The sequence below is a fragment of the Castor canadensis genome, chromosome 3 (assembly GCF_047511655.1).
Source record: "Castor canadensis chromosome 3, mCasCan1.hap1v2, whole genome shotgun sequence".
Lineage (NCBI taxonomy): Eukaryota > Metazoa > Chordata > Mammalia > Rodentia > Castoridae > Castor > Castor canadensis.
In genome coordinates, this window is record NC_133388.1 from 197,209,427 (window position 1) to 197,222,952 (window position 13,526).

Genomic DNA, 13,526 nt, shown 5'->3' on the forward strand with positions numbered 1-13,526 from the left:
CAAATGGCCCTTTCCTGGGAAGCCTTCTTATTTGCAGGGACTTTGATGGTAGTTTCTCTCACATAGCAAGTCATCAAATTCATCCCTGTTTCTAGGCCCCATGTTCCAGGGTCCTGGATAAAGGGTTAAAGGTTATCATGGATCACCTGACCTTGGGGTGGGGGAGGTTTAGAGAGTGTGGTCCCTGGGGGTATGGCTGAGCCAGCCATTCATCAGTGTGGGGTGGCAATGCTGGCTTTGCAAGCCATATGGTGTGAGGCCATACCAGGACTTGGGTCTGTCTCAGTGCTTCCACCTCCAGCTCCACCTGGAGGCGGGCAGCTCCTGCGCCCCAGGTGTGGCATCTAGGTGAGTCTGATGCAGGCAGGCATGTGACCCCGGACAGGAGATGGCAGGAGGGCCACCTTCTCAGAGCCACAATGTGCAGGAGAAGCACATTCCACAAGCGTTTTCTGTCCCCTCCTTATTACTCCCCAGCACTTTGCACCCTCTCCAGACGCTTAGCTCACCTGTCTTTGTGTGTGTGTTTATGCATGCAGGTGCATTTTCATGCATGTGTGCACATGTGTGGGTGTGTGTTTGCATGTGAGTGTGTGAGTGTATGGATGGGAGCGTGTGTGCACTCACTTGTCCACTTCTCTCTGAGAGTGGGGACCCCAGCACAGCTCTAACTTGAATGCTTTTCGTCATGGCCATCCCTCTGCCTGTCATGAAGTGAGCTCTCCAAATGTCATCAAATGAATGATCTCCAAAGAAGGGCCAAGACATAGGCTTTCGATCCATGAAGGGACTGAAATCAGCCAGTGTGTTGCACCTGCATCTGCCTCTGTGCTGTTCAAGCCATGCAGAGTCTGCTTTTTACTATTCAGACTTGAGGGAGTGCAGGGGCTGGCGAGTGCAGGGAGCCAAGTATATTGACACCAGCTTCCTGGAAGGACTGCTGGCGCTATGCCGTGGAGGGTTTTAAGATGCTCACACCCTTAGAGGCAGCGACTTGCAGCGGTGGATCGGAACAAGATAATTGGACAGGAGCCTGAGGCTGTGTGTGCAAGGTGCCGGGGGCCTTGTGAGTCACTAGCTGCTGTCTAGTGCAAAGCTAGATGGGAGCTCACCATCCTGGGCAGCAGGTGATTTGACAAAGGAAGGCATGTCCACAGGATGGCTTCCTGTAGCCAGCGAGGCTGTGGTAAAACACCCGTGGAGCCCATTATTGCCTAGAAAAGCAGACTGCGGGCTGTGAGTCCCAAATGGGGCTGTTCTATGAAACTCTCTCTCCTCATCACTCCACTCTCCAGCTCTGAATAAGAATAAGGTAGAATACAAAGCTTAAAAACCTATTTACCAACATGTTAATAACGCCCAAGGAAGAGACTGGCAGCAATTTTCTCTCACTTCATCCTTCCTTTAGGGACCATCTTAGTTTTTTATTTTATGTTTTTTGTAGTCAGTGCTTATTACTTTAATAATCATAAAAATGTTATTTTTATATTTGAAGTGATTCTTCTGTGCTCAGGGCTGAAGGCAGAGCCTTGTCTACCCAACTCACGATACAGGAAGGAAACCAACCTGTGACATTTCCCTAGCACCCGTCCTTCCCTAAGTCAGTTGTGTTCACGTGGACAGTTGTGCGCTTCAATTGCTTCTTCCAACTTTTACTTCTTCTGTTTTTGTGGTGCTGGGATCAAACCTAGGGCCTCCAGAATGTTAGGCAAGTGCTATACCCATGAGGCACACCCAGTGCTCTGCCTGCAGGTGAAACTTCTGCCTCTCTGTGCCCAGAGCCTCTGTCTGTTCACCTTCAAGGCCATCACTCATGAGATGCAGGGCTCGTCCTAAGTCCTGGCTCCTCAACTTATCGCACCAGCAAAGATCTTATTTTCAAATAAGGTCACACTCTGAGGTTCTGGGTGGATGTGGATTTGGGGAACACTATTCAACTTACTGCCTGCTCCCTGTGGTATCAGGCACTCAGAAGCAATCTGGTTTTCCTCCTCCACAGGCAAGTAGCTGCTGTGTGAGCAGAAAGGACATCGCCTCTCTCTGGTCCCATCAGTTAAACAAGGGGATAACTGGACAGCTATGTCCCCGTCTTGTCTGGAGCTTGCAGAGAGAGTGGCTGGGCCTGGTCTGGCTGTCTTGATGCCGCAGCTGTGGACCAAGCAGCAGCCCGGCTTGGTTCGGGCCTGCATCCCCCTCCTTCTCCACCCAAATTCTGCCCAGGTTGTGAGGGAGAGCTTCTTCTGCCATCTGCCTCCCAGGAATCGGAGACCCACAAAACGGGAGGAGGTTGAAAGATGGAGACACTGCCCTTGTGTTGCAGTTGAGGAAACTGAGGCCCAATCATAGAAGCTGTTTGCCTCAGCCCCTGTGAACCCTGTGGTAGTTCTTTCATCAATGGTGGGTGTGTGCTCCCCACGCTCCTCCTGGCCTTGCCCTGGCCCTCCCCAAGTCCATGTCTGAGGGAACCCAGGCCTGGCTTGTACCCCTGGGGCTGCGTCATTCTGGTCCTTGTGTGGTCATGGGGGTCTCAGCAGTTCAGTGAGACTGTCAATGAGGCTGAAGATAGGCAGGGGCCTGGCTGGTAAGGCAGGGTCCTAGAGACACGATGGTCCCGGCCCGTCAGGGATGCCAGTGGGGACAACAGGCAGAGGAGGTGTCACTGTGTCCGTTATGGGAGAGGCACTGCTCTGGCTCTGTCCATGGCCCTCAAAGTTGTCACACTCAACTCTGGATTGCAGGTGTGGACACTGAGGCCCATGGCTGGGGTGGAACTTGCTAGGTCGTAGCTGTTGGTGATGGAGAAGGACTGGAGCGTGGGTTTGCCCCTCACAAAGTCATTTTCTTCCCATGAGTCATGTTTCCCTCAAAGAGTGGCTGTCTTTCAGTAGGGGTCCCCTTATCTTCAGTGGACTTGTCTGACTTTGTAGGCCCTGCCTGGGTCCCTTATCCCCAGAAACCTGTCTTTAGATGGTGGTGTTCACGCTGTCAAGCCCTCAGCCCCTTGACCTAATGTGGTGGGAGCCACTTGGCAAGCTCATGTGTGGAGATGTGGTCTCCATGCTGTTAATGCAAGCAAAGATGCTTGTGCAACAACCATAAGAGCGTCTGGGGGTTCCCAGGCATGGGGGGATGATTCTGGATGTCAGCTTCTGGCTTGCTTTTACGTAGTTTACTGTGGGTTGAACCAAACTTTTCCTTGTAGAGTAAATGTAGATCTACAGAAAAATTTCAAAGTTAGCAGAGAGTCCCCAGGCACACTGCCCTCAGTTTCTCCTGCGACTAGCATCTCAGGAAATGCTGGTGCATGCATCAGAACCGGTGAATCTGCATCTCTGCATCATTGTCAGCCGGGGTTCATGCTTGACCCCATTTCCTTGATTTGCTCCTCACGCTGGGTCTGTCTCAGCTCCTCTTGGTGAGGACGGCTTCTCAAAGTCTTTTGGTGTGCAGCTCTTCTGTGGAATTTCAGTTTGTGGATGTGTCTCTGGGAGGAGCCCACAGAGGTAAGACTCATCTCATCCTGCTGCCAACATGACCTGTCACTGTTGGTATCGTCCTCGATCACCCAGCTGAGGTCACCATTGTCAGGCTTCTCTACTATGTTGCCACTCCCTGCCTCTTTCTATACTGTGTGCTTTGGGGGAGGTTGTGCGCACGGGCCACGCTTGAGAAGCAGGAGTTAGGTTTCATGTCCTTGTGGGTGCAGTGTCTGCATAAGGATCAGGAATTATTATAGGACTATTTGCTCTGTCTTTCTGTCTGTCTGTCCATCCATCTATCCAATTACCCACCCAACCATCTATGCATCCATCCATCCATCTGATATGTATTTTATCAGTATGGACCACTGTTGTTTGTTTTGCACTGTGTGTCATGCCCACTTGACTTTGGCACTATTTACCGTCCATGCAAGCTGCTTCAGCATTGGCCACAGGAGCTCCCTAGACTTCCTGTGTCCCCCTAACAGGTTCTTCCCTCTGTTTGGCAACACAGTGCTCTGGGCAACTCTTGCACGTCTCCTGACCCAGCCCCAACTGTCGTCCCATGAGCTCCGCTTCTTTGCATTGGAGGTGGTTTTAGAAACCAAGACTTGGACACTGGGCTCACTAACCCATGCATGCACGCACATCTACAGATGTTCCTCCATGTGACAACCTGTGTTTCTATCAAGCTGCACTCAAGTCAGTCCTGCTGTCTCCAACTCTAATCCATCCCCACATGGAACTTCTAGCTTCTCTTGCTGTCTGTGCCCTCCCTCCCCAGCAGGGAGATGCCGTCCCTGGTCCCTGCCTCTTCCTATGCTGTCAGTTCCAGGGACTTGTGCAAGTGCATCAGGGTTGTGGACCTGCTGCTGTCGGAAGTGCTTTATCATTGACATCCAGTGCTTACACCTAGACCCCTCGCCTTTCGGCTTCCAGACACCACTCATTTCAGAGGTACTGAAGTCAGCACTTTCCCTGTCATGGTGGGGTTTTGATCACAGTCTGTTTAGTTCAAAGCCTGGAAGTAAAGGAAAGAACAAGGAAGCAATTTTGAATCACCTAGCATCTTCCTTGCCCCCAACCCAGAGGCCTTTCTCTGGGCTGCTGGGTGGTTATTCATCTATCGCCTATCTATCCCAAACAGTACCCGAGGCAGGCTTATCTTGCTTGTTAATGGAATTTGTTCACTCAGAACATATTTTGCATCAGATTGACAATGCTGTGTCTACTACATACCCAGTGCTCTGCGCTCTCCATTCCTCGGAGAGCCAGAGTGAGGTGATGCTTCCTTCCAGAAACTCCAAGCCTGGGGTGTGGAAACAGATCTGCAGAGGTAGTCCCAGAAGCAAATGTAAATGGTGGCTGTGACAAGAGACATGGGAATGGGGCTGAGATGCTGGAGACGTGACAGTGTCTGATCTGACCTAGACGGTGAGGGAGGGTTCCCAGAGGATGACCTGAGAAAGAGGGGGCTGACCATGAGAGGAGGAGAGTGAACCAGGCAGAGGGTACAGCTTGGGCAAAGGTCCAGCAGTGGGAGAACATGACACTGGCGGTGTCCAGGTTGGTCCACATGGGTTGGGGGTCAGGAGAGGGCTCTGGAGAAGAGTGTGGGGAGCTCTTGTTGTCAGAGTTCATGGGACCCACAGAGGAGTGTTGAACAGAGTCTGCCCTGCAGGAGGACAGGGAGGCTGGCTGGGTGGAGCTGGAGTTCAGGAAGTTGGGGCAGTGCAGCTCAGGGCTGGTGTGGTGGGCTGGTGTAGTTCTGGTGGAGGTGTCCTCCCTTGGGACATCCTGCTGCCCAGGCCTGGTCAGAGGCCTCTGCAGGCTCTCCCTGCTTGAGCGCCTTTGCACCTGCTGCCCAGCCCCGGTCTTCCCACACTGCTACATCCCTTCATCTGCCCTCAACTCAGGGCTCCTCATCTTCCTCAGGGTGGCGCCTGCCCTTCCTGATCTATTGCCTGCTCTACTCCTTTCGTAGACAGGGCTCCAGACCCTGCTGTTCTGTCTCCACCTCCCCCACCCACTCTAGCTGCCCACGGGACTGTGACTGGTAACTGGACTGCTCTCCATGTGTTCTAGTGCTGGAGGGCCCATTGGGCTCTGGCTTCATAGACACTGAGCACAGACAGAACCTCACATGCTTGCTTCCAGGACTTGCACGTGATTCTGGTTTCAGAGGAGCAAGGGCCTTGGTTTGATCTCAGCTGGGAGGCAGCTTTAGTGCGCAATGGGAGATTTGCTGAAGTTGCAGTTGGAATGAGGGAGGAAGGGGGGGTGTGTTTGCTTTGGTGGCATCTCCAGATCCCTCCTCCCTCCCAGTGCCCAGGAAAAGATTTCCAGTCTTTTGTTCTCTAAGTCCTCCCTCCCCACTCCCTTCCTGTGTCGGGTGTAGTGTGGGCTTGCTCGCAGCTCATGGGATGAGGGAACTCACAGAGGGCTTCATGCATCAGCTTGGCCTACCCTCTTTCTAGATGGGGAAACCGAGGGCTCCCAGGTGATGGGCAGCTGACCTGGGCCAGAGTCTGTCCCTCAGCGTGGGGCTGTCAATGGGAGCCCAAGGCGGCTGCGGAAGGTGGAGTCCTTACTCCAGGGCCTGAGCTGGGTTCCCGTTTAGTTTTATCAAGTTGAACTGCAAGGGGCAGAATTCGCCAGCTCCTTTGTGTCAATGAGTCTCCATCTCTCTCCAAGTTCCAGCATTGCTGAGTCCTTGAAACATGTCAACTCCCCTCTCCTGGGTCAGGTCCCTTTCTGGAGTTGGACTCTGACTGGAGTCCAAGAATAGATTAAGGAAGGCTCTGGAGAGACAAGTCAGGTCATAGGACTTGGGTAGGTGGGCAGGAGGCAGGCAGGGCCACTGGAGAACCTGTAAGGGCCCTGGGGGGGCTGGGCTCACATTCCAGCCAGCTGTGGTGGATGTGGACCTGAGGCTCTGATACCCAAGAGCTATCCCACAGAGTTGTGGCACCGGCAAAGGGCAGAGAGCAGGGCATGTGGAAGAGGTACAGGGTGACAGGTCTGCTGGGGGATCCATGAGTTCCATGTAGTACCACCCAGAGAATGACATCCCCAGGCTCTGGGGGAAGAACTGCTCTTGAAGGCACAAAACCCCACAAACTCTTGGACTTGCAGAGTTGAAGACTCCATGGGGTGGCCATTTGTTGCTCATTCATACACTCAGAAAATTAATAGCCAAGTACAACCCAGTGCCAGGTCCTTGTCAGGGACGTGTGGAGAGCAAAGCCCCACTGCCTTGCTGCTCACAGTCCAGGATTCCTTCAAACATCTGCTCAAACACTCACCAAACCCTTGTGGCAGCAGCCACAAGATCCACCAAATCCACACATGGCCATGTTATCTTCAACACATCTGATACCACTAACTGCAAAAAACCTTGGGCTACATTTGTCTTTGTTTATTTATGCCAATCCCCTGCCAGGCTGTGAGGGCCCTAAGGCAGGAGCTATCTTCTTGCTCTCTGAGTCCCCAGGGCCAGACATATGGCAGGTGACATAGGGAACATGGTTGTGCTCCTCAGGCCAAGCCTGGAATTTTCTACATGACAAGCCTTCTCTGCCTTAATTTACTGGTCCACCCTGCCTCCCCTGCAGGGACATTTGGCTGGCACAGGGGAGAGGGAAGACACAGGACATAGGGTCTGGTAGTGCAATGGTCTGAATGCTTGTGTGCCCCCACCCTGAATATACAAGTTGAGTCTGATGTGGTGGCTTCAGGAGGGACAGCCCTGGGAGGTGGTGAGGTCTTGGGGGTGACCTCCATTATGAATGGAGTTGGTGCTTTGTTAAGAAGACACACCGGAGAGCTTCTCTCTGCCCTGTGCTGTGTGAGGACACAGGGGAGCTGATGGTCTAAGAACATTAGGAAGAGGGGCTTCACCAGAACCTGAGCTGCTTACTGGTTGTCAGTGGATTCCCAGCTTCCAGGATGGTGAGGAAAAAAGTCTGTGATCTTAGCTACCAGTTCGTGGTCTTTGTTACAGCAGCCAGAAGGGACAAAGACAGTTGGCTTGTCCCTGGATTCTACAACTTGGGGCTGCGTGCCCCTGGCAAACCCTTTAACTGCTGCAAGCCTGTACCTCCCCTGCACATGAGAGGATGATGCTGAAGTCACAGGACCCAGGTGAGCCTTGAGCGAGGCCCACCATGGCTGGACATGTCAAGCCCGACACTCTGAGGCTGGCTGCTCCCAAACCTCTACCCAAAGATGTGCCTGGATAGAGCAGGTTCTGCCCTGCTAGCCAGTGCTCCAGGAGCCACCCCAGATCAGTCTTGTCCTCCTACCCCCATTAGGTATTCCTCATAGTGACCCTGGGGAGGGGTGAGAGGTCCTCCCTAGACAGCACACAGGGTCCCAAATCTCCACTGCTTGCTCAGAGCACTGGATCACCAGACTTGTGAAGTGACAGTAAGGGGCAGAAAAAACACTGATTCCATTTTAATGAGGTGGGAGGTTTGGAAAAGCCTTCCTTCCTGGAAGCACCAATAGGAGGACTTAATGAAGCCTCCAGAACAGGCAGCAGCATCTGCCTCTGCAGCCCAGGATCACCTGTTACAGAGCAGTTCTGAAGTCCTGCAGAGGGTGTGGCCGGGTCTGAAGGTGGCCGACTTGTGTCCTCTCAGAGCACTTGCTGCCTACCGCACAGACTTGTGGGGCTGGACTGAACTGAGACTCTGTCTGCAGATGGTCTTGGCCCCCAGCAAGGTGCCTCCTACAGTCAGCCCTGAGGCTGAGGCTCCTGGCACTTGTTTGTGCCATTGGGAGTGAATTTCAGCTCAGCCCAGGGCTGGCCAGTGGAAGAGATGGCAGGCGCTCTAATTACCAAATGTCCTGCATGATTAACTAGGAAATTAATAGGCCAAACACTCCCTCTCCACCTGGCGAGCATCTTGGAATCTAAATGCCAAGGCATGGCTCTGCTCCATCCCCCCATCCATCAGCTCTTGGCGATTTATGGCCTTCCCAGAGAACCCTCTTTCATGCCAGGACCTCATTCTGGAAGCCAGAAACTGGGTCTCAGTGCCCACCTGCTGCATCATTGCCCACCCTTGCCCTGAATCCTAGGCCCAGGTGACAGCCTTGGGCCTGGGCCGACCAGGACATCGGGGTTGGTGGGATGGGCTCAGTCTGCAGCCTGCCCCCTTGACGGTTACCCCTGGGTATCTTCTCTTCTGCTTCTGTTTGTGCAATTGAGGTGATGATGCCTCTTGTGGGTCTGCCTGAGGTCAGAGCTCTTGGTGACTGTGAGGTGATCACTTGCCCAACTGAGGCTTCTATAACTGATGAGGGCTGAGGCTTTGAATCTGCTTCCTGTGTATGTGCATGGTTCATGCTAAGGCAAGGACACATCTTCCTAAGTTTCTCCTTGTCCTGTGTATCCACTGGGGACTCCAAGCTGGCTGTAGTGGATCCCTGCCTCTCACCCTGATCACTTAGGGACTGGACCCTTACATTCAGGAAAGGGACTCTGGGCTCATCTGAGCCTCTTTCCCACTACTTCTAGCCCAACCCCTGCCTGTGCAGCTTGTTCTTGCCCTGTCAGTGTGCAGTTTTGTTCTTTTGATTCTTATTCTCACGTGGGCTCTGACTGGAAGGGGGAGGCGAGGAGGGGGAGAGACATGATGTAGACAGCCATGCCTGCCACACTCAGAGTAGAACCTTTAGGGCCCAGGAAATGGCAGGGCTGACCCAGAAGGACTCAGATCAGCCACCTGGCACCGGCTCAGATCTTAGAATCTGGTTCCGTGTACCCCTGTACTCTGACCCCCTGAGGAGGATGATAGACTGGGGTCACAGTACCACTGGGTTGACTGCATCCCAAAGCATTCACCACCTGTCTCTCTCATGGATAGACAGGGCAAAAAAGGCACCTTACTGCTTGCGCTGGCCAGCGGGATGCATGGTTACAGATGGTAGGCAGAGCCTGGGGTCCGAAGTCCGACCAGCCTGAGTCTGCTAGCTGGGCTGCTACCTATGCCCTGAACAATCACAGAAGGTTGTCAAAACTGAGGTGCCTCTGTTCACTCATCTGCAGTGTGGGCGACAAGGAAGTCTCTCATGGGGTGCTGACAGCAGGGGAGGAAGGCCTCTTTAACAGAGAACAGTGTCTGGCAGGGCCAGGGCTCCAAGTGAGCCCCTCCCAGGCAGATGGTCGGCAGGCAGGATAAGGGAAGACAAGGGTGATGGCTGAGGCAGCGAAGAAGGGGCCTGGTGTGCTGGAACGGCATTGGGACAGAGCTTCCAGATGGAGAAAGAGAAACAGGAAGGCCTAGAGCAGGAACCCAACTGGAGCAGCCTCAAGGAGGAAACTCTCACTAATGTGTCACACTGGCAGTGACTTGACCCTTTTCAAGGTCGTTTACTCTGAGACCCACTCCAGAGCATCTCAAGGTTTCCCTCTGAAGTGGATCTGCAGCCTGGAGCTCACTCCAGCCAGTCAGGGATGAGGGTGAAGGGCAGCTTTGCTGGGGTGGGCATCTCTCCAGCCAGGGGGCACTGGGATCTCAGGCTCCCCGGGGGGGGGGGCGGTGAAGGGGCTCAGCTCTGGGCGGGAGGGTGGAGGAGGCCTCTCTCCTCTAGAGGCCTTGGCTGCCCCTATCCTCTTGTCACCCAACTGAATTCCATCAGGATTAGCATTAAGTATATTTTTAAAAAATCAGGGCACAGAAAAGTGAGAATTAAGTAGAATTTAATATTCATCATGCCTTGGGAGAGAGAAGATTTCCTAAGTTTAGAATTAATACAAGGAATTGGGAAAGAAAATATGGACAGGCTTGACTGCATAAAAACGAAAAGCTTCTGCATGTCAAAATTAAACCACCCAACAAAAGGCCAAAAACATACAGCCTGGAAAATGTATTTACAGCCAAATCTGACAGAGGCTTAATTGCTTTATGAAGACGAGCTTATAAGACTTTCTTTAAAGAAGTGATGTGAAGTTCAGATTGTTTTTAAGAGAGAAGAGGTTATTAGGGCCACGTCAGGAAGTGCCAGTGTGCGAGCGCCCCGAAGATGAGATGAGTAGGCAGTGCTGACAGTGATTTAGTTCTTTCTTTATATTCTCCTGGATTTTTCTAATTTTCTTTAAGGATTATATGTATATATATATATACATATATATATTTTTTGGTGGTGGTGGTGGTGGTGGTAGTGGGGTTTGAACTCAGGGTCTTATGCTTGTTAGGCAGGTGTTCTGCTTGAGTCACATTCTTATTCCTTTTGCTTTAGTTATTTTTTGGATAGAATCCCTTGTTTTTGTCCTGGATCAGCCTTGGTCCGTGATCCTCCCATTTCCTCCTTCTTTATAGCTGGGATGACAGGCATACATCAACATGTCCAGTTTGTTGGTTGAGATGGGGTCTTGCTAACTTTTTGTCCAGGCTGGCTGAGAACTGAGAGCCTCCAATTTCTGCCTCCCTAGTAACTGGGATTATAGGCATGAGCCATTGTGCCTGACCAAGGAGTATGTGTTACCTAAAAAGAAGAGATTGGTATGAGCCAGGTATGTGGGTGCACTCCTGAAACCCCAGTGCTCAGGAGGCTGGGGCAGGAGGATGGTGAATTCGAGGCCAGCCTAGGCTATATAGTGAGACCCTGTCTTTAGAGTGGTATTAGTCAATCAACATTTGTGAGGCATTATTTATTATTATTATTGCAGAACTATTGCTAATAGCCACAGTTACAAGTGATTGCTATGAGGGAAGTATTTTCTGCACATCATTTCACTTAACTCTCACACTTAGCCCGTCCTTACCTTGGGAGGTGTTTTATGATCATCCTCATTTTAAAGATGAGCAAATAGGCTCATGGGCTGGGTGACAGCAGTAAGTGGAGTGCTGGGTTTGTATATGAGGTCTTGACCCTGGGCCTCACTGGATGCCACCCACTGCCTGCAGAGCAGGGTCCCTTTGTGGGATGCCTGACATCTCTGTGCTTGAGTCTCACCTGCAATGGCCCTGAGTACGAGCGACAGGGCTAGAGGAAACTTGTTACTCTGGATAGGAAGCACATCCCATCCTCCCACTGCCACCTTCCCCCTTCCCAGCAAAATAACAGAAGAAGAAGAAGGAAAAAATACCAAAAGGCAGCACCAGGAACTGAGGTGACTTGGGAGGAGCAGGCAGGAGTGCTGCCTGCACAGGGGCCCATGTGTGCTAAGTGCTGATTAGTAACACGAAAGTAGGGTGGAGGTGTTCTTGGACTAATTGACTAGAAATCCTTGAACCTGACACAGTTGGGGAAAATAACAGAGAGAAGGCACAAAAACACGGAGAAGCGGCAAGTGTGTCCTCCCTGATGCACACGCGACGTTCGGTGAATTCTCATTACAATTACAAGATTAAGGTGGAGGTGTCCTGGACGAGCTGTCTACAGAAGTCCTTGAAATCCTTCCAGTGGAAACAAACCAGGATATGAAAAGCCCAGAGAGAAACTGGATGTCGGTGCACCTGGGCCCTGTCTCCCCGGGTGGGGAGCCCTGCACTGGCACTGGGCTTGGAGGTGACATCACCTGGGCTCTGACTGGGGGTGGAGCTGACAGAGGAGTAGATGAAGCAGCCAGGGCATGACAGGTAGTTAGAACAGGGGGGACTCTGAGCAGGGGGCAAGCAAGTGAGCCCAGTATGTCCAGGAGCATGGGAGGCCTGCCTGGAGGAGGTCTCTGTGGCACTGAGCCTGGGACGAGGACCTCAGGACACTGCAAGGCTGAGATACATAGGTGTTTGAAGAGACGTGGAAGCAGCTTCTCTGCTGGGGTTCAGGGTGCCCATGGGGAAGCAGAAAGGGCTAGAGGGGAGGTCCCCAGGGGCCAACAGGACAGCTTTGCCGGGCCACTAGCCTCTAGGAGAGAGAAAGATGGCTGAGGGCTCCTAAAGTAGCTTCTAAGAAGCTCTTACAGAGAAGAGCTAGCAATTAACAAATGCCCAGTCTCGGTTAGGTGGGCACTGCAGCTGATCCTAATGGGGAGAAGACACTCTGGCTCACCCACCTCCTGAAGCACTCCTCCAAAGCATCCACTGTTGTCCCCATTCTACAGATGAGAAGACCAGACTGAGAGTCAGAGGGGATACAGAGCTCAAGCCCACAGCTTGCCTTCTTCTCACCCCTGTGGCTTCAGACCCTGGCCTAAGGCCAGATTCACTCCAGGACTCAAAGTCGGATGCCAAGGGAGGGCAGGTTGGTGGCGCCTCCTCTTTCAAGACTCCTGCCCCAGGCCTCAAGTGGGTGGCTTTGCTGCTTTCCAGGCATTGACCTCATGACCTCAGCACTGATGGGCATTTGTGCTTGAGTGTCCTGGAGGCAGCGCCAGGTCCTCAGCATCTGCATGCAGTAGGTGCTTCATATATGCTGTGTGAACAACCAGGTCAAGAGGACAAGTGTGCTTCAGCTGAGGGAACTTTGGTGTGAGATCCCCTGACCCCAGGCAAAATTAACTCAAGCCATTGTCTCCTATCCTCAAATTCAGAACAACTCAATTCATCTCATTCATACCAAATTCTTTTGATTAGCTCCCTCACCTCAGCCCAGACCTCCAACTCAACTCCTTGCCTTTGTAAAGATGATTCCCCAAGTCAAATCAAATTGAGACAATTCAATTTATTTTAATTCTGTTCTATTGGATTCCTTCTGTTCAATTCGATTTCCTTCTTTCAATCTGACTAAATTCAATTCCTTCAATTCATTTCAATTGTTCTCTGTCCAGTTTTTTGGCTTTTAACCCAATCCTGGCCACTAATTCAACTTCAGTCAAATTTTCCCTTTGACCCAAGCTGGCTCAACTCCCCTGAAGCTCCCAGCTCAGACCTCAGCATCTCACTGCATGGATGAGGTCATTTTGTCCCCATGTCTGTGAGCACCTGCTCCCTGCAGGGCATGGACCTCCCTGATATGCGGTGACAAAGAGGCTCCCTGCATGAGAATAATCTGGAAAAGAAACGAGGCTCACGTCTGTGCTTGCCCTGTGCCAAACTACTGCATCCATCCCTTCCTGTTCTCCGTGGACAACGCTGACAGAAAGAGGTTTGTGGT